This window comes from Castanea sativa, chromosome 8, assembly GCF_040712315.1.
Source record: "Castanea sativa cultivar Marrone di Chiusa Pesio chromosome 8, ASM4071231v1".
Lineage (NCBI taxonomy): Eukaryota > Viridiplantae > Streptophyta > Magnoliopsida > Fagales > Fagaceae > Castanea > Castanea sativa.
In genome coordinates, this window is record NC_134020.1 from 29239741 (window position 1) to 29264621 (window position 24881).

Genomic DNA, 24881 nt, shown 5'->3' on the forward strand with positions numbered 1-24881 from the left:
TGCCCCTCTAATATTTTCATCCTACTTCTTCTTCTTCTTTTCTTTAGTTTTTTATTTACACTCATCATTTTCCCTCACCATTAGGTCCACCGCTTTTCTCTGGTGTTCACCATCAACTTACCTCGGCCCTCCAAACACAAATTTCTAGCCCCACCCCCTATCTATGTACAATAGTAGGCCCTCAACTATTGTACCTACACATTGACAAGCGAAAGGAGCATGTGGAATAATTCATTGGCGAGACTTTGGAGAACATTGAAAGGAGCCAAGGTTTGTACTCTTTTTGTGTATGGTTCCTCCTTGATTTTTGGCTAAATACCAACTTAATATTCAAAACCTAATTTAATTTGATGCAATATCATGCAAATATTTTTTTTCCTTCAATATGAATGGTGAAAATTAATCTCAGTGAAAAATTCATGAGAGGAAATTTGTAAACATAAAACACAGTGTCAGAAGAATTCCATGTATACAACAACACGCAACATTAAAACAGAGCTCAGAAAGCAACAACACAACAACCAACCCGATGAGAGCCAACAGCTGGAACAAAAACAAAAAGCAAGAGGATAGACCGTGCAATTCAACAAAGTCCCTCACAAATTTTTTTTTTTACTTTTTTTACTTTTCCTCATTTTTTATATTTAATGGTTGAGAAAAGTTATCTTTTACAACTTTAAATTTCAACTATTTTATACCAATTGCACCTGATCTCAATTATTCCAAAGCAAGACGACTGGACCATTATTGATAGTGATTATTACTCGGGGATGAACAAAACCCTTTGAGTCCTAATATAGACATTTCCACATTTTCATAATAAATTTTCATGTTACAGGCTGAGACCATAATACCCAGTTTGTTTGTTTCTCCGGGTGGCACAAACGTTTTGACCATTTTAGGCCTTATCATCTACTGGTGTTCTGCAGATAATAAATGCCACTGCATTACCCATTCCATCGGTTCAAAGAAGTGGATATACATACACTACTTCTACTTATAGGCTTATAGCAAACATTAGTGATAGATTGACGGAGATAAATGGCGGACGCAGAAATTGGAAACAGAGAAAGCAGATGGTCACTTGAAGGAATGACTGCTCTTGTTACTGGTGGCACCAAAGGAATCGGGTTCTTTCTCTGCCTAATACTCTTTTTTTTCTTCCTGCTATTTTTAGCTTGAAATGCATTCCTTCTGAAGATTTCTAAATATAGGTAAATTTGTCGCTAACGAAAAAGGCAAAAAGCTATTGAAAATAAAATTTTAAAAAGAATATTTTACTAATTTTGTTTACATTGCATCTTATTTATGGTAATTTAAATGATTAGTTCATATATAAGCAAGCTTGTTCAGAGTCAAGCTCAATTCCCACCACCAGCATCACTTTTATGGTTTAGGGGTTGGGGGGATCCAGCTCAGATATAATTACACTCTCCAATGTCAAAATCAACTTCATAATATGCAACGCAACTGTTGATCCATACATCCTCATTCCTCAAAAGTGTGTCAAATACAACAGAACTCAAACTATTGCTTTATCATCCACTCATTTTAACTCTTTGAGGCTTGCTTTTCCTTTGCCTTTTGAATCTTTAAAACCTTTTTCACAATCTTTTGCTCTTCAACCAAGAAGGCTCGGATTATCCTACAAAAACAAAGAAATTAACTTAGAACATGTCTATTGAATCTTAAAAAGAATAAAGCCAGCTTGTTATGGCAACATCATTCTCCCTAACAGCACCTCCAAACAGCACACCACCATATGCCCGATTCACAGTCCTACGGTTTCTAGGCAATCTAGACATTTTGTATTCAGCAGGTCTCAAGTGAGGAATTTTCAGAGAGACCAACGTTGAATTAGATTTGACTTAATCACAGGAAAATTTAAATATATATAAAAAATAAAATAAAATAAAAAATAAAAATCCTCAAGAGTTACCTCTCGTCAAGAATATGAGGATCAAGAATTCTTTTAAGTAGAAAAACAGGAAACAATGTTAATAACGACAATCAGTTGCCTTTGAGTAAATCTTGCATGAACATAGGATTAGTGTACTACATGTATACCTTTGAGTAAAAAAAAATTGTAATACATGTAAAGTCAATATACAATACCATTTAATTAAATCTTTACGTTGTGAATGTTGGACCAAAAACTGAACCAAGTTACCAGATTTTTTTTTTATAATAACTATAAAATCCAAACTATTTTGTTAATTAGCAACGTTTCGAAACTATTTAGGAAACTAGTAACTCGAGTCTATTAGACTCGAGTTCCTGTAGCAAATCGAGTTTAAGAGACTCGATTTCTGTGTGCTAGCAGAGCCAGCATGGATTAAAAATCCACGTGGTAATCGACTCTTTAAGACTTGATTTTCATCATCTTCTTCCTCCATTTTGTATTTAAGACCTGGGATCTATCTCTTCCAATAGCCTTTGAGTATCCAAAAAAATAAAAAGCAAAACACACAAAACTTGATTTGCTTCATTTTCTTTGGTTTTCCAAACAAAAGAGTGAATAAAAAAAGGTACCTGGACTTGAGCGTTGTAATTGGAAGGGTTGGACAAGAGCTCCGGAAATAGAAATAGAATCTCCTCCATTATTGAAGCCCAATGATCCATATCAGTGCCACAACTACAAGTGGGTAAAAGAGGGACTAAGGAAGACCCACAACTATGTGTAACACTTGGACTCGGCAACTGAAAAATCATGATTTCGTGTGGGTTTGTGTTTTCAAGGATTTTTTGCTGTGGGTTTGTGTTTTCATTTTTGTGGGTTTGTGTTTTCTAGGATTTTTTGTCGTGGGTAGCGTTTTCAGTTTTGCTGTGGGTTTGTGTTTCCAGATTTCTGGGTTGAGGGAACTCGAATCTTAGAGGCTCAAGTTCCACGTGGATTTTTTTAATCCACCTCAGCTATACACCTCATAGAAGTCGAGTCTTTGAGACTCGATTTGCTACAGTAAAACCGGGTTCCACAGACTCGAATTGTTAGTTTCCTAAATAGTTTGGAAACGTTGCTAATTAATAAAATAGTTTGGCTTTTATAGTTATTTAAAAAAAATCCCAAGTTAACCGTTTTAAGTTCTCTCTCTTATATTTTCTCTATTTATTGTTAATATTGTCATATATTTTAAAAATTATACGAATTGTTAACTAGAAACTTTTTTTTCACATGAAATGTTTTTTTTTTTTTTTTACTTTTGTTTTATGAAATTATGTTATAACTTAGAGCTACATGTTGTGATTAGGTATGCTGTTGTCGAGGAATTAGCAAGTCTAGGGGCTTCCATACACACATGTTCTCGAGATGAGGCCCAGCTCAATGTATGCTTACATGAATGGAAGGCAAAGGGATTTAGAGTCATTGGTTCAGTCTGCGATGTAGCATCATGAGCCCAACGAGAGGAGCTAATCAGCACAGTTACCTCCCTATTTAATGGCAAATTCAACATCCTTGTACGTCCTCTATTCCCTCACCATTTTTGCTTTGCATAGCATTTTATACCATACATAGAAGTTGGTATAGTGTAAAGGATCGATCACCCTATTTTCTAACACCTAACCGTCAAAAGTTTTACTTTAGGAATCTGTATTCTTTTATTCATAAAAAATGTTCTTTTATGTGCTATAACCATTGGCTTCCATATTTAGAAAAGCATGTTCAATTTTTTGAGATCTATGATAAAAACAACTTAATTTGTATTGGAAGAATATTTTTATAGAAAAGAATATGTGCACTTATTTCCTTGATAAGAGGCTATATCGTCATTGCCATATCTGGGATACCCTAATTTAATTTTGGGACCAACTCCCCTCCCATTAAAAAGCCTCCTATTATCTCCTGTTTTTACATTGATGAGAAACATGTGGCTAATAAACTATCGGAAGGTCCAAATCAAACCAACTCAAAATATAATTTCTCACTCTTTCCCAAACCCAAACCCTTCAGTAGCCTCCCTACCAAACCCACCACACATACACCACCACCCTTGGCCATGGACAACAAGGAGCCATAAGAAAAGTGCCGGAGACACCACCAAAGTATGAGAAGTGCTAATGGTGCTGTCAGTCACCCATACACTAACGTTTATTCTGTAACAAATTGCTAAATCACAATACTAGATCTTCTGCTAAAACATTTGAAACTTTGATATTAGAACTAGATGTTATAAGAAAATCTAGATCTAGAATTGAGGGATTTTCTCATCATTATCTATCGAAGTCACTAGGATTTTCTCACTTGGAGAAATTGCTTTAGATACAAAGCTCATGAATTAAAAGTACACAAGTTTCCGCAAAAAGTTCTAATTCTAACATCAAAGTTTTTTTTTATTATTATTTAAAAAAAACCATCTTTTATCTCACGGATCTTCATCTCGTTAGAAAGTTCACTTGGTAATTTTAATTCTTTATTTCTATTCCAAATTCCACACTTTGCATTGTCTGGTCTTTGAGAAAGTGTAAGAAAAGATTGAAAAATTGAAATCTTGAAGCTTTTATTCTTAAATGGAAGTTAATTTTTATCTGGGTAGTTTTTTTTTTTCATGTGTTTACTTAAAACCCAGATGGAGCATCAAATAGGAATAGCCATGTTTTGTAAAATTCATCTACCTAAGTTTTTTCTTTTAAATCTCAAATTTTAAAAACTAAAGCAAGCAAAATATTGGAATTAGATTACATTTTCCTCAGTTTCTCGGTTTCATTCGGTTGCCACTTTGACAACTTCGACACCATTCTGATGGATTCTCGCCGCCTGTTGCCAAGGGTGTTGTTGAATGGGCGGTGATTTTCAAGTTTAGCAAGGACTATGGAGAAGGATTTAGGTTTGAGAAGAAGAGAGAAAAATTATGTTTTGATGTGGCTTCCTTTTGACCCTTAGATTTTTTATTAGCCACGTGTTTCTCATCGGTGTAAAAACAGGAGATAATGGGAGGCTTTTTTATGGAAGGGGAGCCAGTCTCTTTAATTTTAATTATAGTGACACAACTTAACCTAAAAGCTTAAATCGATGAATTTAGATCCAATTGTACTATATTAACTCCTCAAAAAAAAAAAATTTCTGTGAGAATTTCACACACAATTATATATCATTTAGGTAGCATCTAAGCTTTTTAAATAAATTCATTTCATGAAATGAATTATCTTCCTTTTAAATTAAAGGGAGAGGGTTTTTGTTTTTCAAACAGCTAAGAGGTTGCAATTTACTATATTCAATATACTATTTACATTTATTTTTATGGGAAATTCTTAGGTATTCTTGGAACATTGAGAAATTGTGCTCCCTCCCACCATTTATGCTAAACTCCACCATGAATATGAGAGGAATGAGCTCATTCTTCATACTCCAAGATTACTTGAAAAACACTTCATTTTCACGTACAAGCTTTAATTAGTAATTACTATAGCCTTTTTGGGCTGCTGTCCTTATTAATATCTAGTTTCAGATAAAAAACGTGGGAACCAACATGCCAAAACATACCATAGAGTACACAGCTGAAGATTTCTCATTTCTCATGTGTACCAATCTTGAATCTGCTTATCACACGTGCCAACTTGCTTATCCTCTTTTGAAAGCTTCAGGAGTAGGAAGCATTGTTTTCGTTTCTTCAATTGCTGGTGTAGTAGGCCTAACTCTCGGATTATCTATTTATGCTATAGCCAAAGGTAATTCTCTTTTGATATTTGTCTTTTAATTTTATTGCAAGCTTTTAAATGTTAGTTAAATGGTTCGATTAACTTTTGCCAAATATTTATTTGTAGGAGGGCTGAATCAACTAGCAAAAAATTTGGCATGTGACTGGGCAAAGGATAACATAAGAATTAACTCTGTTACACCATGGGTTATTAAAACCCCCCTGACTGAAACTGTAAGATTGCTTTCCTTGTGTATGATAGCACTTGACCACGAAGTTGAACATATTTTTATTTTAGTGGGTCAAAATGAGAAAAACCCAATATAATATATCTGTTTTTATTGAAAGAACAACTAAAAACCCAAAAATTACAATTCGAAAGCAGGATAATTCCCCCTTTCCCTTCGTTCCTAATTCTACCCAATGTGCCCCTAAGCCTGAATAGTTAAAGGCCGGCTCAGTCAGAGAGTTCAAACAAACACTGAAAAAGTAAGCCCCAACAAAAAATATATGTTTGGCAACGTTTTTTTTTTTTTTTTTTGGAAACATGTTTAGTGGCAAAGTTTAACAAAGAGTATTCTTAATTCTACCCAGTGTGCTATCTCCTAAAGCCCAAATAACTTAGGTGTATTTGTTTGAAAGTGAAATAGAGTAGATGAAAAACTTTAGAGAAAAAATGAAAAGGAAAGCTTTTTTGGAGTGTGTTTGGTTGGATGGAAAATAAATAGTGGAACCCAAGTGTTTTCTCTCCGAGCCTACCATAAAGTTTTCTCTCTAAAATTAAGAGGAAACTGAAGAGAAAAAATGGAGCTGCTTAATGAATAAAAATATCCATATATACTTCCACATGGCTTTGTTTGTACATTGCTCTTTTTCATCCTTTATTTATTTATTTTCTGGACGTTTCTTTTCCTTCCTCTTATGTTGCCTCTTTTTTTTTTTTTCTTTTTTTCTTTTTCCCTTTAGACGTTGCCCTTTTTTTTCCTCCCCCTAACGTTGCCTTCTTTCTTTTCTTTCTTTTTTTTTTTTTTCCTTCCTTTGCCTCTTCTTTCCTTTTTTTTTTTTTTTTTTTTTTTTTATGTTGCTCATATTTTTTTTTCTTTTTCTTTCTTTTGTATTTTTTTTGTCACATTTTTTGTTTTAATTGGGCATCATTTTTAACAAGGATACATGAGTAAATTTATACAAATTAACTTTTTTCATCCCTCCACTTTTTCACTTCCAACCAAACAAAAAGAAGGGAAATTAATTTTTCTTTTCTATCCTTCCACTTTCCATCCTTCTACCATTTTTTATCCTCCCACTTTTCTACCCCTCCAACCAAACTGACCCTAAGGCCGATTTGGAAGCAAAGTTTAAGAAAGAGTGTTTGAATCACAATTCCTAGTTTAGAATGTTTAAATACCATATTTTAAAAACACCTCAAGAGGAGTTTTTAGTTTTCAAGTAACAATTTTGAGTAATATTGTTATAATTATTTTGAAAACTATGGGACCTATATGATGTTGAGAACACATAAGACACACATTTTTATTATAAAAAAAAATACATAGTCATACCAAACACTCAATTTTGTTTTTTCACTTTTGAAAATATGCTTTTAAAAACATAATACCAAACACAGTTTTGCATTATATGTACTTTAAACACTTATTTTTACAACATTTTTTAAACCACAGTAATCAACTCAATTTGAAAACCAATACATAAACTCTCTTATCAAACAGGGATTAATGACTCTCTCTTCTTTTCTTATGCTTTCTACCTCCCCCCCTGGGATGAGAAGTGGAGGTATTTATAGGCGCAATTGTCTCGCTCCCAAGAGAACAAAGGATAGTGATAGTGACTTAGTGAGCTCTTGAAAATTCATACATGTCATCATTAGGCTAACAAAGAGCGTATAGGCTAATATCTATGCCCATTTCTATTCAAACAAGTCACTCAACATTCAATGTTGAGTTGTTGTTAGTAAGTGTTAGCATTACTGTGGAGGTGATAGATCTCTTCCCTCTAAAGTTATCTTTTCTTGATTAGTTGGTTCTCTCCTCAGGAAATAGTGATTTATCTTTTCCGGATACTAAGGGCATGTTTAGTACATCAACTTAAACACATGTTTTCAGTTTTTAAACAATATTACATGTATTTCCAAAAAAACTAAAAACTGTTATTTAAACACACGTCAAACAAGCCTAGTACTCGTGTTGAGTTAAGAATTGACCTCGATTAATAAATTCAATTACCCAAGTTGATTAATTAGGTTAAACTACATGCAAATCATAGAGACACAAACAAATCACCAAATAAACAAAAGTGTGCTGAAAATTAAATTTGACACAGTAATTTGTTGAAAAATAGGGAAAACCTCTCACAAGGCAAAAACTCAACCGGGTGATTTTTAAGTCATCACTCTAAAGAATCACTAATCAAGAATCAAGCAGTTACAAGTATAAGGAACTTTACCACTACCCTAAACTATCCCAAAGTACCAACATACAGTTAAACCTTCCTTCCAATCCCCAATTGGACTTGTTCTTATAGAGACTTCTTCCTTTGCACGAATCACAGTACGTGAATAACTTTCTAGCAACCGATGTTTGTTATTAAATATAAAGTTCTTCACTTCCATACACGTCAAAGATTTGGAAGCACTTGGTTAACCCTAAGTCACATAAGAACAAGGTAGCTTCTCTAATTGAGTCTTTGTGTCTTGTGATGACTTTAAAATAAAGATTTTAGTGAACGAAACCCTAGTAATCCAAGTTATCATGGGCCGAAAAACAGATTTGAGAATTCTAGATCTACTAAGCTCGATAGATCGAGAGGAGTCAAGACTAGTATCGAGGTACTTCATTTGTTTTCTATAGATGCTAGTATCGAGACTAGTGTCGAGGTTCACTTTTTCAACTTTTTTCACTTGTTTCGTGATGCAGTCTTCATGTCCTCAATAATAACACTTGTCTCGTTTACTGAACATACTTTATGATATTCTAGAAACCACTTAGAATTACCCAACTATAAGTGTATTTTGTCAAAGGATATGTCAACACATGAAAACTATGACCCTAACAACCCGGATTGAGGGACCCATTGTCTAAAGGCTCTTAAGGACTTTTGACTCAATCTTTAAAATGGCTCGGTCCAAACGAATATCCAAGGGGTTCCAAGGAGGGAACTCGGGCTGGGAAACATGTCCAGCCTAATAAGCAAGATAGTCCATCAAGGTCTGCTAATGGTGGGCCTGTTAGGGAAAATGGGTCCATCCCCCCACATTATAATTGTTAAATATGTTAAGTGATGAGATTTATTGTTACATAAGTTTTGCTAGCCTAAATTTAACACTTAGGAAGAAAGTATACATTTTCAAATACTTTGTAATAAATCTTGTTGGGTTACACGTGTAAGTAAAATCCCACATTGAACAAAAATGAGAAAAATGTGTAGTTAATATAGCATAATTGAGCACATACACATTGGGGGCTAGGCCTTTTGGGTTAAAGTCTCTCTATATGTTATATTAATTACTCAAGTAGTATCTCCAAAGTGTTTATCTCTGCCAACAAGTGGTATCAGAGCCCACGATGGCGTGGGGAAAATTTTGCAAGTTTTTAAGGTTCTTTTCGCAATTGGAGCAGGAACGGGGTATGTGTACTTCATGCCCTTTTTGCAAATGGAGCAGGGCAGGTCCCTTTCACAGTTGGAGCAAGGATGATATATTGCAACAAGCAAGCCCATAAAGCCCACAAAAATGATCTTGGAAAAGGCCCAACAAATGGGTATTATTGCCAATAGTGCTAGACAATGATGAAGTGTGAGGTTCCCATGAAAGATAAAAGACATTCAGGGTTGACATGTAGAGGCCCATGGATGATGCACTAGTAAAGGGAAGAAAAAAAAACTTATGGGGAGCAAGTAGGACTTGTTCATGGCCCACGGAGAGGTCTTGAAGCCTACAAAAAGGTAGAGACTCACATGTAAGGGGGAGATTGTTGGGTTACACGTGTAAGTGAAGTTCCACATTAAATAATGATGAGAAGAATGAGTAGTTAATATAACATAATTGAGCACATACCCATTGGAGATTAGACCTTTTGAATTAAAGTGTCTCTCTATATTTTATATGAATTACTCAAGGAGTCTCCCAAGGCGCATATCTCCCCAACAAATCTCACCACACTGAAGTAGAAAATACAAATAAGTTCTTAATAATAATTTATCCTTATTTGTAACTTTGCTAATTTGTATCCAAATTGGTGAATACCTCATGCAGAATATCTATGTACGTATGTAGTATGTATGATACTTAAATTACTTTCACAAAGCGAAAGGTTTTTTTTATAATAATAATAATAATAATAATAATAATAATAATTTGAATCATATATGTCTTTGTTAAAAACATCAAGAAATGGCCATTGAGAGACAAGGCTCTTGATTTAAAAGAAAAAAAGTTTAATTATTATTATTATTAAATGCCTCTAAACATGCTTTTAAGATGGCAAAATGCGATATTTTGTAGAAAACATATGTGAATGCTCTAAACATGCAAAATGGCAAGTATTTTAATCACTACACTCACATATGTTAATAGGATAGCCATATTTAAATTCTATTAGAATCAAGGAAGTGAATCTCATACCGTACCGGCCGGGACGGCCGAAAAATAGTGTATCGGTCACCAAAACGGTACAGTTAACCCTCCATATCGTACTGGATTTTATTCTGGCCTGTTTCAACATGTACCGGCCTTTTCCGGCTGCTTTTGCTATTTCGGCCGATCAATGTAAACCGGACTGGTACACATCTCACCTCATTTCTTCTCTCTCATCTCTCACTACAGTGTCTTGCTCGTCGACCATGGTTGTTTCTTCTTGGTCGGCCTTTGCTGTGTCTTATTGGTCGACCACCGTTGTTGTTTCTTCGTTAGCTGCAGATTGTCTTCTTCGTGATCTGCAAGTGCTGCTGCTGCTTCTTCTTCTCTTTCTTTTATCAAGCTTTAACTTTTAAACTTTTGTATCCTTTTTTTTTTAAAATAGGAACTTTTGTTTCCTAACCTTGTCTTGGTTCCAGCACCTTTAAATGACATTTCTTACTTTTTTATGTCACTTTGCTTCTTGTGTTTGCTTGTGTCAGCCAGATAAGTAAGTACTAGGTGCGAAGAGGTTTTTTTAGTACAAAATTTTCTTTTAACTCATCTTTTTATGGCTCTAGAGTGTACACCAGTACGTGTAATATTTTATTCTTTAATGCATGTTTAATTTGGTGACTTTTTAAATTATATCCATTATTATGTTTTATTTGTTAGATTAATGGGTCAAATTATACAGTTTTAAAAAAATAAATATGATGAATACAGTATGCAGAAGTAATAATTAAGGATTTATTTACATTAAAAAAAGTAATTAAGGATTTATATTTTTAAAAACTCTTAATAATTATTATGATCTTCTAATTGAATATATATGCTATATAGCGATAATTCCGAAACAAGTACACCGGTATTAATTGGTATCGAAATATATCATTCCTTTAACTAAACCAAAACAGTCTGCGGTACGAAATTGACTCCTTTGGTCAGAATTAGTATGCCTCTTCCATTAATTAACAACACATATACAAGAGATTACAGACTAATGGGCACTAATACATGACATCCTCAGTATACAAATATTTGTAACAAATACTAATTGAAATTTATTCATGTACTAAGAACTGTGAACAATTTACCAGATTTAACCTTAATTAGTACGGTACTCTAGTATCTTGCATATAGTGGTCAATTTTTTGAGTTAGGCATGCCAACAAAAAACTCAAAAAGTATAGGAAAGAAGCAAATAATAATAATAATAATAATAATAATAATTCAAGACTAACCTGACAAAATCATTTTAATGGTTAAAAGATTAAAATTCACTATTTTCTAACAATTAAATATTTTGAGAAAATCAGTAATTTTTCATGAAGTAATGGGAGATCATTAATAATTTTTTATTTGTATATTATCTTCTTTGCAGTTTCTGAGCAATGAAAAGCTTTTGGAGGCTGTTAACTGTCAAACCCCTCTTGGAAGTGCTGGAGAGCCAAAGGAGGTTTCTTCCTTGGTGGCATTCCTATGCCTACCTGCAGCTTCATACATAACTGGTCAGACCATTTGTGTTGATGGAGGGATTACTGTGAATGGCTTCTACTTTCCCTGAGCATACTTTGAAATAGCAAAATCAATGATGGACACACCCCCACTGCAATATGTGAAAATAAATTAATGTAATAATTCATTGTAGAAACAAGCTTTATTCGACCAGAAATTAAAACAGAAAAACGCAAAAGTTATCACATCTGAAAAAAAAATGAATGTCATAAGTGGAATTTTTTAAAAATGGACTTAGCTCAGGCCGCATGTCATCATTGTGTCAGGTCCAATATACTAAAACATAAGTCTAATAAGTATTACAGTTTACTAAAAAAAATAAAAGCATTAGACCAAAGTTTTTCCCTTGAAACACACACACACATATATATAATATTAGAGCAATAAGTGTATTTGTCTCATTCCAAAAATAAATGAATAAAAGGTATTTGTTACACTCTACGCTGTTTCACTTTTTATATTTCGCCAACTGCATTAACATGCCATGCATTTGATTAATTTTTTCTCATTTTAAATTGGTTATTTTATAAAGGAAAAAAAAATGATGTGTGGTATTTTGTGATTGGTAAAGCATAAAATAGAGCAAGCACTCAAAGTGAAACAAATTAAAGGATTTTATTCAAAATAAAACCATTTTCTTATAAAATTTGACACATATGTTGTGAGGACTTTCCAAATTTTGACACATGATATTTAAGACCCACACATGAGAAAGTGTACATGTTAAAATTATGGTTAAATATTTAAACTCACTATTTAATAATTTAAGCTTTTAGAATTAGAATTATCTATAAATTATCGCAAGCATCGAATTCATATATACCACACATTTGTTGATTTGTAACTAAATAATAATAAAATTTTAAGTATTTGAGTATATTTCCTCGGCAAATGTGCATATGTTAGAAGTATTACTTTTTTAATGAAGTTTTTCTTCTATGGATAGAAATACGTGTAGTACTACTCTTCGTTCTTTTTTGTTTGGATTTGATACTCATTCTTGTGTGCTAAATATGTAATTGTGTTGTTCACCTTTTGTGCCACAAGTCTCGACAATAGTTACAAAGGGTCTAAAAGACTCAAAGAATGTGTGAAAATGCTCGAGATCAGAAGAAGAAAAAGAAGCAAATGCAGAAGTAGCAAGTTAAACGATAGAGAAGATAGTTAAACTACAAGCAGTTTAGATAAGTTATTATTTGTTTGTTGTAAATAACACCCATGTATGTGACACGTGCAGTAACTAACACCCTGATATTTTGGTAGTTAATTTTTCTCTTTCTGTTACTGATATATAGATATAGGATCTTGTACAGTCTTAATCAATTCAATACAATCTAGAAGTTTCTCCATCTCTCTCTAGTTTTCTCTCTAGCTTTCAAGCTTTCCTCTCACGTTTACAAATCTTACATTGTATTAGAGCTCGAGCTTCTTTCAATGGCATCCAACACTAAATCAACCTCCTCTGCTCTTCAGCACAAGCTTTCACCAATGGAAGATCCTCAAAGTCCATTTTTTCTGCGTCACGGTGAAACACCTAGTGCGAATTTGGTTTCTCAGCCTTTGACTAGGGATAATTACCCTACTTGGGCTAGGGCTATGAGAATGGCCTTGGACACAAAGAGCAAGCTCGGATTTGTTAATGAAAGCATCAATGCTTCAATGGCAGTCACTCCACTTGAGAAGCAAGCCTGGTTGAAATGCAATTCAATGATTTCCTCTCGGATTTTGAATTCCGCTTCACCTCACATCACTGCTAGTGTGATTTACAGAGACAGCATTTGAGGTGTGGAATGCACTCAAGAATCATTTTTCTCAAGCTAATGGACCAAGACTTTCACAGCTTCAAAAGCAAATTTCCACTGTGATGTAAGGAGATTCAACAGTGACGACATTTTTCACAGGTCTTCAAGCTTCATGGGATCAATTGCTAAATTTTAGGCCTTTACCATGTTGCACCTATGGAAAATGCACTTGTGGTGTGAATGATAAGATCACTAATTTTTAGCATCAAGATTCACTAATGCTATTTCTTAATGAACTTAATGATTCCCATTCACAAGTGAGAACTCTGATTCTCATGATGGACCCTATTCCTTCAATTGATAAGGCTTTCTCAATGGTGATTCAAGAGGAAATGCAGAGATCTTTGGGATTCAATATAACTCCCCCCCCTCCCCCCCCATTATTTTTTCTTATTGGATGTGAAATTTGCCAAATTCACAATTAGATTACATTTTTTTTCTTATATCTCCATATTTGTAAAATTTCAAGAAAATTAAAGATCAATAGCTATTTCATTAATCAAATATTTTAATTTTGAGTTTTTGTATAGTCTAAAATTATACATGAAAAATAAGTTTATAGATTGAATAATAAATAAAAAATTTTTGGAATAAAATTTGACACATGTTTTAAGAACACAAAGAAAATACAATTTAACAATTAGATTTCAAAAATACAGTCGACAACTACGTTTATAACAAAACTTTGTCCTTAAACTTTAGTCCCTTTAAAAATATATTAGGCTCTTACAAACAAAAAGAAAAATCCCAAGAAAAATTTGTTGAACTAAAATTTTGAAAGAGGGGTAGCTTGCAACATTAATAATGAAACTATCATATAACGATTTTAAATTAAGAAAATTCGTAAAAGTAAATTGTAAAACTTTACATATTTGTGTTTTTGTCAATATATAAAGTTTTTTTATTAAATTTTGTATGATTTAAGCTTTTTAATAAGCTAGTAAAAAATTCCAAGAACCACTGCTAATTTCAAGATGGATCTTCAAATGAAAATTCTTTTTTAAGTTAATTGTTGTAAGTCAAAGATTGTAATACAGAAAAGAATGCAGGATATATGCTTTAAAATGCCATGCAATGTACAAGAAATAAATTAAGGACTTAAAATTACAAGGACGTTGAGATTGCCATTGAAGATAGAGGAGACTGTGCTCATTAGCTCCTCTCATTAGGTTCGAGATACTACGTTGCTGACTAAACTAGTGACTCAAAATCCCTTGTTCTTCCACTCAAGTAAACATTCATTGAGTTGGGTCTCATTTCGAGAGCATGTATGTACGGTAGCCCCAAAACTTGCCAATTCCTCGACAATAGCATACCTGGTTGCAAGACATAGCACTAGTAAATAATAGTAGATAAAAAACTTAGAGACTAAAAAAACTGAATAATGTGCATTCTATTGTATTTGTTAAATAACATTATTAGTAGCAATGCAATGTGTTATACCATATTGTATATGCTAGAGTGGATGCGGAAGTGGAAGCATAGAATAGGAACACTAAAACACGAGAATTACATGGTTCAACCTTATCGGCCTACATCTAGGGAGGAATCCCTTAAGGGCTACATCTTTATTGTATAAGAGTGTAGTACAATAACATGTGTTACAATGTACCCTAACATGAGTATATATAAGCGACTAAACCCTAGACTACTAGTACAAGTAGGAGTGGGCTTGAGCCTATTACAATGGGCTAATATGTCTCATATATCTCTAACACCCTTCCTCAAACTCAAGGCAGAAGCTCGATGAAGGCTTGAGGTTGGATAAGCATGAGAAGATCCTTTGAAGAATGCCTTTGAAGAAAGCCTTTTAAGAAACCACAATGAAGAATATTCCAATTGACCAATTTTGGAGTTTCAAATGAAGAAACAGAGTCCAAAATTGGAATCTACGCCAAAAATTGAGCAAGACAGACCCTTTCGGAAATTTTGACTTTTGGTCAACGGTCAATGCAAAAGTCAAAGTCAACTATGGTCAAAGTCAACAGATTAGTGCCACGGGTCAGATTCAGGTGGTCTGGGTCAGGTCGGTCCGGATCAATGGTCAGCTAGGTGACGTGGTGCTGACGAGGCAACACTGTTAACGTGGTGAACTGCGTGGCTGATGACGTAGTTAGGGATTGAGTTGACGTGGCGTGCTTGCGTGGCTGATGACGTGGATAGATGACGTCATCTGGTGACGTCAGATGACATCAGTAGCAGTTTTCGGCGTGTGGCAGGAGCATGCTATTTTTATCGGCGCGTGGAGGAGGAGCCAGAAGCTAGGGAGGCGCGTGTAAGGTCAAACGAGGGCCGGAATCTCAGGTTCTGTATATCAGTGGACGAGGAGGCCTACAGGGCAGCGCGTGTCACTGTGGAAGATCTACTAGTGAGAATTTCGATGTGGCGTGTGGGAGATTCTCCGGAGCTAACTTCGGCACGTGAAGGCGCGTGGCTAGGTTTTGGTTGATCTGGTTTCTGGGTTTTCCTCATGGGAGGTCGAGGAGCACATCTGTGTGGTCTATTTCGATAGGCGAAGGCTTGATGTGCACAGATCTGATAGGAAGAAGCACAGATTGCTTGGGTTGAGGATCTGGACACAGCAGTAAGCCATGGCGGCTGCAAGATGCCGTGGAGTCTAGATCCAGTAGACAAGCATGTGTGACTTCTGATGGTTATGTGCCGTGAGAATCTTCTTTGCTTGCTAGAGATGTTTGTTTGATGCCAAGAACGAAGTTTGGCTCTGATACCATGTTAAATAATATTATTAACAACGCAATATGTTATACCATGTTATATATGCTAGAGTGGATGCGGAAGTGGAAGCATATAATAGGAACACTAAAACACAAGAATTACGTGGTTCAGCCTTGTCGGCCTACATCCACAAAGGAATCCCTTAAGGGCTATATCTTTATTGTACAAGAGTGTAGTACAATAACATGTGTTATAATGAACCCTAACATGAGTATATATAGACGACTAAACCCTAGACTACTAGTACAAGTAAGAGTGAGCTTAGGCCTATTACAATAGACTAATATGTCTAATATATCTCTAACAGTATTGAGAGATTTTTTATTTTATTTTTGCTAAATTATTTAGGGATTAAACTGTACACAAGAATATATATAAGGTAATGATTATCACACACTAGTTATTGCATATTCACCATACACATTCTGCCATATAAGCTTTTTTTTTTTTGAAAATACAATTTTAGTTAATATTGTTAAATTATATTTTCAAAACATAATTTCACAATTTCATTATTTTAATTGAAAATGTGTTTTGAAAATATGAATTCATAGGAGATATATACGAAGTGTGCAATATATATAAAAGGATTGGAGTCATAAAGCAAGTATCACTAAATCTAGGGACTACTAATACAACATATACAATTGTAACACTTTACCCTCCCCCACCCCCCCAAAAAAAAGTAATAGTACAATTGGCCTTAGAGCATCCACAGCAGTGGAGCTAAATAGCTATATTGCTATTTTAGCTCCACTCAAACCCCAAAAACCCACCTGCAGCAGTGGAGGCAAAGCTAAAAAAATTTAGCTTTGCGCTACAGTGCTCATGTATCAATACATGAGCACTGTAGCTGAAAGTTATAAAAAAAAAAAAAAAAATTTATTCGGGCATGATTTAAAAATGATAGATCACTCTCTGAAGCTACTCTCTCCTCTCCATTTTCATTTCACTCTCTCCTCTCCATTTCCATTTCACAATCACACTCTGAAGCTCACCGCCGCCGACGCCGCCTTCAACGTCAGCTGAGACCCACGCCGACGCCGATCAGACCCACGCCGATTCAGCTCCACGCAAGCTCACCGCCGATCAGACCCATGCCGATTCAGCTCCACACAAGCTCACCGCCGATCAGACCAACGCCGATTCAGCTCCACGCAAGCTCACCGCCGATCAGACCCATGCCGATTCAGCTCCATGCAAGCTCACCGCCGATCAGACCCACGCCGATCAACTTCACTCTCAATGCTCACCCAACGCCGATTCACCGCCAATCCGCCAATCAGACCTCTGCCTCAATCCACTTCTCTTCCGCCGATCAGACCCACGCCGACATTGTCCTCCTCACCGAAGCCCAGCTCTATGATTGATGATTTTTATTTTGTTTATAATTGGTGATTTTGTTTGGTCTGGGTTGAGGAAAAAGATTGGAGATTTCGGTTGGTTTTTTTTTTTTTTTTTTTGCTGCTGTGGACTGGTGGTGGTGGTGGTTGTGACTGTGGCTGATGGTAAAGGTGGTTGTGGTTGGTTGTATGAATGTTTTTTGAGTTGTAGGATATATTATTTTATTGTAGGAGATATATTATTTTATTGTGATGTTTATATTATTTTATTGTGATGTTTATATTATTTTATTGTATTGAAAGCTAAAATAGATCCACTGCTGTAGCATATGTGTAGATATGTATAGGTAAAATAGATAAAGTAACCTTTGGTGAAGCTAAAAAGCTAATTTTTTAGCTCCACTGCTGTGGATGCTCTTAGTCCACTTATGGATTTGGGTTGATATAACTCTGATGGCAAAATTTCACATAACAAAAGTTAAAACAGAAACTTCTTTTTAAGTGTAAAATAGAGGAATTAAATTGGATACAAGGTTCTCCCCCTCCCTCCCCCCCCACACACACACAAACTCTGGATACAAATAGGACTGAATGCTATTATGTTGTTAAATTATTGGCCAAACCGAAGGGCTTTTTTTTTTTTTTTTTTTTTCTATATATAAATTTACTAGCAGAGAATGACTACGACAACATGAGTAGAGTTTTAACTTTTAAATGATTTCCTTGTTGTAGATCTAACAAGAGAGTATTTTCATTTTGTTTTGTCACGAGAAAATAAATAATTATTTTTGGGGCCAAAGTCATACCGTAGAGATAAAATATAACAAAGATCCTTCCTAATAACCGGTTGGATATAACGAAGGGGCACAACCCCATCCACCATGGATAGTATAGCCATAAGCCACTATCTTTGATGTCAAAAAATAAATAAATAAACAACCAGGCTTTAATTAGAGCTACAAAACCAAATATAATGAGGTGGCCTTTTTCCTCTCTTGGTTTTTTATCCCATCAACTTTTTTTTTTAATTGTTACTATAAATGTCACTTTAAAGTGACCATTTATCTATGTTTAAAAATATTCAATAAGAATGCAATTTAGAGGGAGGAGAAAAAAAAAAAGTAATAGGCAGAGAAAGAACCCGATTCCTTTGGTTCCACCGGTAACAAGAGCGGTCATTCGTTGAAGAGACCACCTGCTTTCTCTGGTACCCAATTCTTGTCCTGCCATTTATCTCTCTTTGTCGCTACAATGTTTGCTATGTAACTAGTTGTGTTTTCCACTTCTCCGAATGGGTTATATTTATATTGACTGAAGTAGATCAACACCAACAGGTCCAACACCAATGGTCAATTGATGATAAGGCCTATTAAGACTTTATGGGCTGTTTGGAAGTTAAAAAAGGGAGGGGGAGTAGAGTAAAGGGAGGGAGAGTAATTCAATTACCTTGTTTGGAAGTTTTTTAAGGAAAGAGGGAGAGGGATTTGGAGGGGTTTCAACTACCTCTAACCCCTCATTTTTAATTCATCCAAATTGGAGAGATTTGGAGGGAGAGTAGAGTAAATAAATTATTGACCAAATGAATTCTCCAATTTATCCTTTCTAAATTAACAAAATTACAAACCAATTATATAAATAATCTTTGTTTGTTTGTTGAGAAAATTTCACAAATTCCCAAACAAAGCAACCAGCTCAGCTCAATTCAATTCACACAATTCACCAAACCAGACCAAAAATTACCGGATTAGAGCGAGAGGGTTCTAGATATCAATAGTCCCATCAATCAAATCACCGGCAACGAGACCGAGCAAGAACTTTTCTGCACCGGATGAAGAATTGCAAACAAGGCGACGCAGCCGGAAGTTGATCGGAGAGAAATTCACGGTTCAAAATTGTAACCGGAAGTTGATTGGAGCTAAGTTTTTCTCAAAAGGTCACGATGCTTCAGCGAGTGTCGGTGGTCCGATAACGAGCAAAGATACGGTGGTCATAAAGCAGGATAATTCCTCCTTTCCCTTAGTTCCTAATTCTACCCAATGTACCCCTAAGCCCGAACAGCTTAAGCCCGACATAGTGCCCATTTGTTTCAGCTTTTAGAATTGAAAACGCACGTTTTGAAGAAAGTTGGAGTCCAAAGCCCGTTTGGTTTAACATAAAACGCGCAAGCCATTATTGAGCTCTGGAGGTTCATTTTGCCAAAAGCCCGTGCGCGTTCTAATGTATCCGTTGGACAATCTTGGGCAATTAGCAAATTACCATTCAATAAATTTGTCCATTCTTCTTTCTTCGTCTTCTTCAATGCCTCTCATCAAGCTCACTCACGCCTCTCATCTCTTCCCCTGTATTTTTTTTAAAAATTTTATTTATCTAATCTGATCAACACAAAACAACTTAAAATTAACTCAGAACCCATTGGAAAACCCATCCCTAACCCAACTCAAAATCAACCCAAAACAAAATCAACTCAAAATCAAACCCGAAATACACAGGGAAAAAAAAAAAAAACCCAAAATCCTTATGTTTCAATCATCTTCATCTTCTTCATCATCATCATCATCATCTTCTTTGGAGTGTGAAAAAAAAAAAGAATAAAGAAGGAAAGACGAAATAAGGAAATAAAGAATAAAGTCGAAAAAAGAGATGCAGAGACTTCTTCATCATCATCATCTTCATCTTCATCATCATTATTAGCTTTCGAACTGTTAAAAAAAAAAAAAAAAAGAGAGAGAGATGCAGAGACTTTGAGGGATGAAAGAGGGGTTTGAGGTGTGTGGAACATTCTGAAGTGGAGTGTGAAGTGGAAGGGAAAAAGACGAAATAAGGAAATAAAGAAAAAAAAAGGAAGGGCACGTGTGTGGAGGAAGTGGCAAGGAAAAAGAGGAAAGAAGAATATAAAGAAAAAAAAAATTAAGGGGACATGTGGAGGAGAAAAAAAGAGGGAAAAAAAAAAGAAGGAAATATGGATAAAAAAAGAAAATAAAATAAGGGAAACATCAAATAAAGATTAAGAAATTCAAATTGAAAAATACTGTTACAATATTTTCACAATATTTTTACAATAAATCTTAAGTGGTAGGTTATTATTAGTTAATATTAGTGAGAAAAAAATAATTTGTTTAGAAAGAGAAAAAAATAATTGTAATAGTACGTTCAAATTAAAATCAGTATAAATTATCACAATACTTTCACAATAAATCTTAAGTGGTAGGTTATTATTAGCTAATATTGGTGAGAAAAAAATAATTTCACAATATTGATTTAAGTATGAAATAAACTCTCTTATATATACATTGTCATTTTTGGTAATTTATTCCTCAAACTGCAACTTTTATAAATGCTAGCCAAACACTCAGTTTTTTCAAAAAGCACTTTTTAACAACTTTTACTAAACACTCAGCTTTTTGAAAAAACACTTTTTCATTATGCACTTTTTGAAAACTCCACTTTTTCATTATGCACTTTTTTAAAAAGTCCAACCAAATTCACCCTTAGTCAGAGAGTTCAAACAAACACTAAAAAAGTAAGCCCCCCAAAAAAATATATGCTTGGTAGCAAAGTTTAACAAAGAGTGTTCCTGATTATACCTAATGTGCCCCTAAGCCCAAACAGATTAAGGTCAGCTCGGTCAGAGAGTTCAAACAAACAATGAAAACAGTAAGCCCCAAAAAAATGTGTTTGATAGCAAAGTTTAACAAAGAGTGTTTTAATCACAGTTTCCAATTTAGAGTGTTTAAATACCACATTTTAAAAACACCTCAAGAGGAGTTTCCAGTTTTCAAGTTACAATTTTAAGTAATATTGTTATAATTATTTTGAAAACCCTAGGACCTATATGATGTTAACAACACATAAAACACACATTTTTTAAATAAAAAAGAACATAGTCATACCAAACACTCAATTTTGTTTTTTCACTTATGAAAATATGTTTTTAAAAATATAGTACCAAACACATTTTTTGCATTATGAGTACTTTAAACACTTAATTTTTACAACAGTTTTTAAACCATAGTAATCACCTCAATTTGAAAATCAATACATAAACTCTCTTATCAGATAGGGACTAATGACTTTGTCCTTTTCTTATGCTTTCTACCTCCTCTCCTGGGATGAGAAAGAGCAAGATTTAGGTACAGTACTTAGGTACTGTTCCTTAGGTTCCCCTTTTAAGATTCTGCCATGTGGATTTTTTCTCATGGACAGGAAGTGTATTTTTTAATTAAGTAGCAACATGGCTGAATCTTAAAAGAGAAACCTAAGGAACAACACCTAAGGTACTATACCTAAGTTTTGTCCGATGAGAAATGGAGGCATTTGTAAGCGTAATTGTCTCGCTCCCATGAGAACGGAAAATAATGATAGTGACTTAGTGAGCTCTTGACAAATCATACATGTTATCACTAGGCCAGCTAAGAGCGTATAGGCTAGAATCTATCCCCATTTCTATTCAAATAGGTCACTCAACATTCAATGTTGAGTTGTTGTTATAAGTGGTAGCAATACTGTGGAGGCGATAGATCCGTTCCCTCTAAAGTTATCTTTTCTTGATCAGTTGGTTCTCTCCTCGGGAAATAGTGATATATCATTTCCGAATACTAAGTACCTATGTTGGGTTATAAATTAACCTCAGTTAATTGATTCAATTATCCAAGTTGATTAATTAGGTTAAATTACATGCAAATCATGGAGGCACACACAAATCACCAAATAAACTAAAGTGTGCTAGAAATTAAATTTGACACAGTGATTTGTTGAAAAATGGGAAAAACCTCTCATAAGGCAAAAACCCAACTGGGTGATTTTTAGGTCATCACTCTTAAGAATCACTAATCAATAATTAAGCAATTGGAAGTATAAGAAATCTTACCACTACCCTAGACTATCCCAAAGTACCAACATATAGTTAAACCTTCCCTCCAATCTCCAATTGGACTTGATCTTGTAAAGACTTCTTCCCTCCAATCCCAGTACATGAGTAACTTCCCAGAAACTGATGTTTGTTGTTGGATACAAAGTTTTTAACTTTAATACACCTTAAAGATCTGGAAGCACTTGGTTACAAAAACCTAAGGCACATAAGAACGTAGTAGCTTCTCTAACTAAGTCTTTGTGTCTTGTGATGACTTTAAAGTAAAACTTTTATATCCCCTACAAGTTTAGTGAAGGAAACCCTAGTAATCCAAGTTATCATGGGCCAAAAAATAGTTCTAAGAATTCTAGATCTACAAAACTCAATAAATCAAGAGGAGTCGAGACTAATATCAAGGTACTTCATTTATTCTCGATAGATGCTAGTATTGAGACTAGTGTCGAGGTTCACTTTTTCAGCTTTTTTCACTTGTTTCGTGGTGCAGTTTTCATATCTTTAATAATACCACTTGTTTTGTTTACTAAGCATACTTCATGTTATTCTAGAATCCACTTAGAGCTACCCAATTATAAGTAAAGTGTATTTTGTCAAAGGATATGTCAACACATGAAAAATATGACCCTAACAACCTAGATCGAGGGACCCATTATCTAAAGGCTCTCATGGACCTTTGACTTAGTCTTTAAAATGGCTCAATCCAAATGAATATCCTAGGGGTTCCAAGGAGGGAACTCGGGCTGGGAAACATGTCAGGCCTAATAAGCAAAATAGTCCATCAAGGTCTGCTAATGGGGGACCTGTAAAGGAAAATGGGTCCATCCCCCCTGCACCCCCCTACGTTATAATTGCTAAATGTGCTAAGTGATGAGATTTATTGTTTCAAAAGTTTTGTTAGCCTAAATTTTAACACTCAAGAAGAAAGTATATTTTCAAATATTTTGTAATAAATCTTGTTGTGTTACACGTGTGAGTAAAGTCCCACATTGAATAATGATGAAAAGAATGAGTAGTTAATATAACATAATTGAGCACATACCCATTAAGGCTTAGGCCTTTTAGGTTGAAGTGTGTCTCTATATGTTATATTAATTACTCAATGAGTCTTTCCAAGGTGTTTATCTCCCCAACAAGTGGTATTAGAGCCCACAGTGGTGTACGGAAAATGTGGCAAGGTTATCGAGGTTCCTTTCGTAGTTGGAGCGGGAACGGATTATATGTACTTGATGCCCTTTTGTGAATAGAACAGGGCAAGTCCCTTTTGCAGTCGGAGCAAGGACGATATATTGCAACAAGCAAGCTCATAAAGCCCACGCAAACGATCTTGGAAAAGACTCAACAAAGAAGTATTACTGGCAATGGTGCTAGACAATGATCAAGTGCGAGATTCCCATGGAGGATAAAAGACGTGCAGGGTTGACACGTTGTCAACGCCCGGCCTCGAGTCGGCAGCCCAAAAACCGCAGCCGCTATGCCTTCGTCTAACCACCCATTGTAATGACGCTCCCGCGCGTTCGAGGACCCATTGGAAGGCCCTTTTTTTATGATGGTTGTGTGTCTTTGCGCAGAGCTTCGGGTGCTCTCTCTCTCGGTGGAGGAAGGTAGGTCTACCTTTGGCATTTATGGCGGGAATCTAGGCCAAATTTTGAGGTATTACCAAAGGTGAGTAAAGTCGCAACCAATTAGTGGGTTTTTCTAAGGTGTGATTGGTCATCTGTTTCTAGTTGATTTTATTACCATTCCTAGGCTAAGAAAAAGGTCATTTTTCCTAATCTAATGTGGATGGAAAAAAATCTTGATTCTTGAGTCCGAAAGCTTGGTTACGTGTGGTGAAGGTGTTAGGCACCCCACAACGCCTATCCAAGGATGGTCCTTTGTTTTGATATAACCTTAATTTTTGGAGATTGGCAGTAAAAGAACATGATTTTGGCATTGGCTTTCGGGGCTTTGCATGCATAGGGGCTTTGAGGTTTGGCTTTTGAATGGGTGTGGTCCCAATCTATGCCTTCCAAAGGCATTCAGGTGAAATACCAGATTTCCACGTCGAAAAGTCACCTTGCTTTCACTACAGAAATTAGGCATTACATGCCTTAGGTGACATGGACGGTGACAATCACACTGAAAGGGGGCTAGTAGGTGTATATATATATATATATATATATATATATACATACATACATCATGCACAATATAAGTACATACAGTAGGAAAATAAATGCCTACATCCTAAGAGCATGGCCCAAAATATAAGTACAGGAAAATAAACAAGGGTTGTCATACTCTAGAGATGAGGACAAATGGTACACGGCATGATATACCTAATACAAACCATCTAAAAGAGAAAGGGAGGAGGAA

The 24881-nt window shown here is 35.0% G+C and overlaps 2 pseudogenes; one reads left to right on the forward strand and one right to left on the reverse strand.

The window, feature by feature from the left end:
• On the forward strand, window positions 1-11931 carry LOC142607449 (tropinone reductase homolog; annotated as a pseudogene).
• A 1329-nt stretch (window positions 11932-13260) lies between these two features.
• LOC142606151 (tropinone reductase homolog At2g29170-like) lies at window positions 13261-21840 on the reverse strand (annotated as a pseudogene).
• Window positions 21841-24881: the final 3041 nt, after the last annotated feature.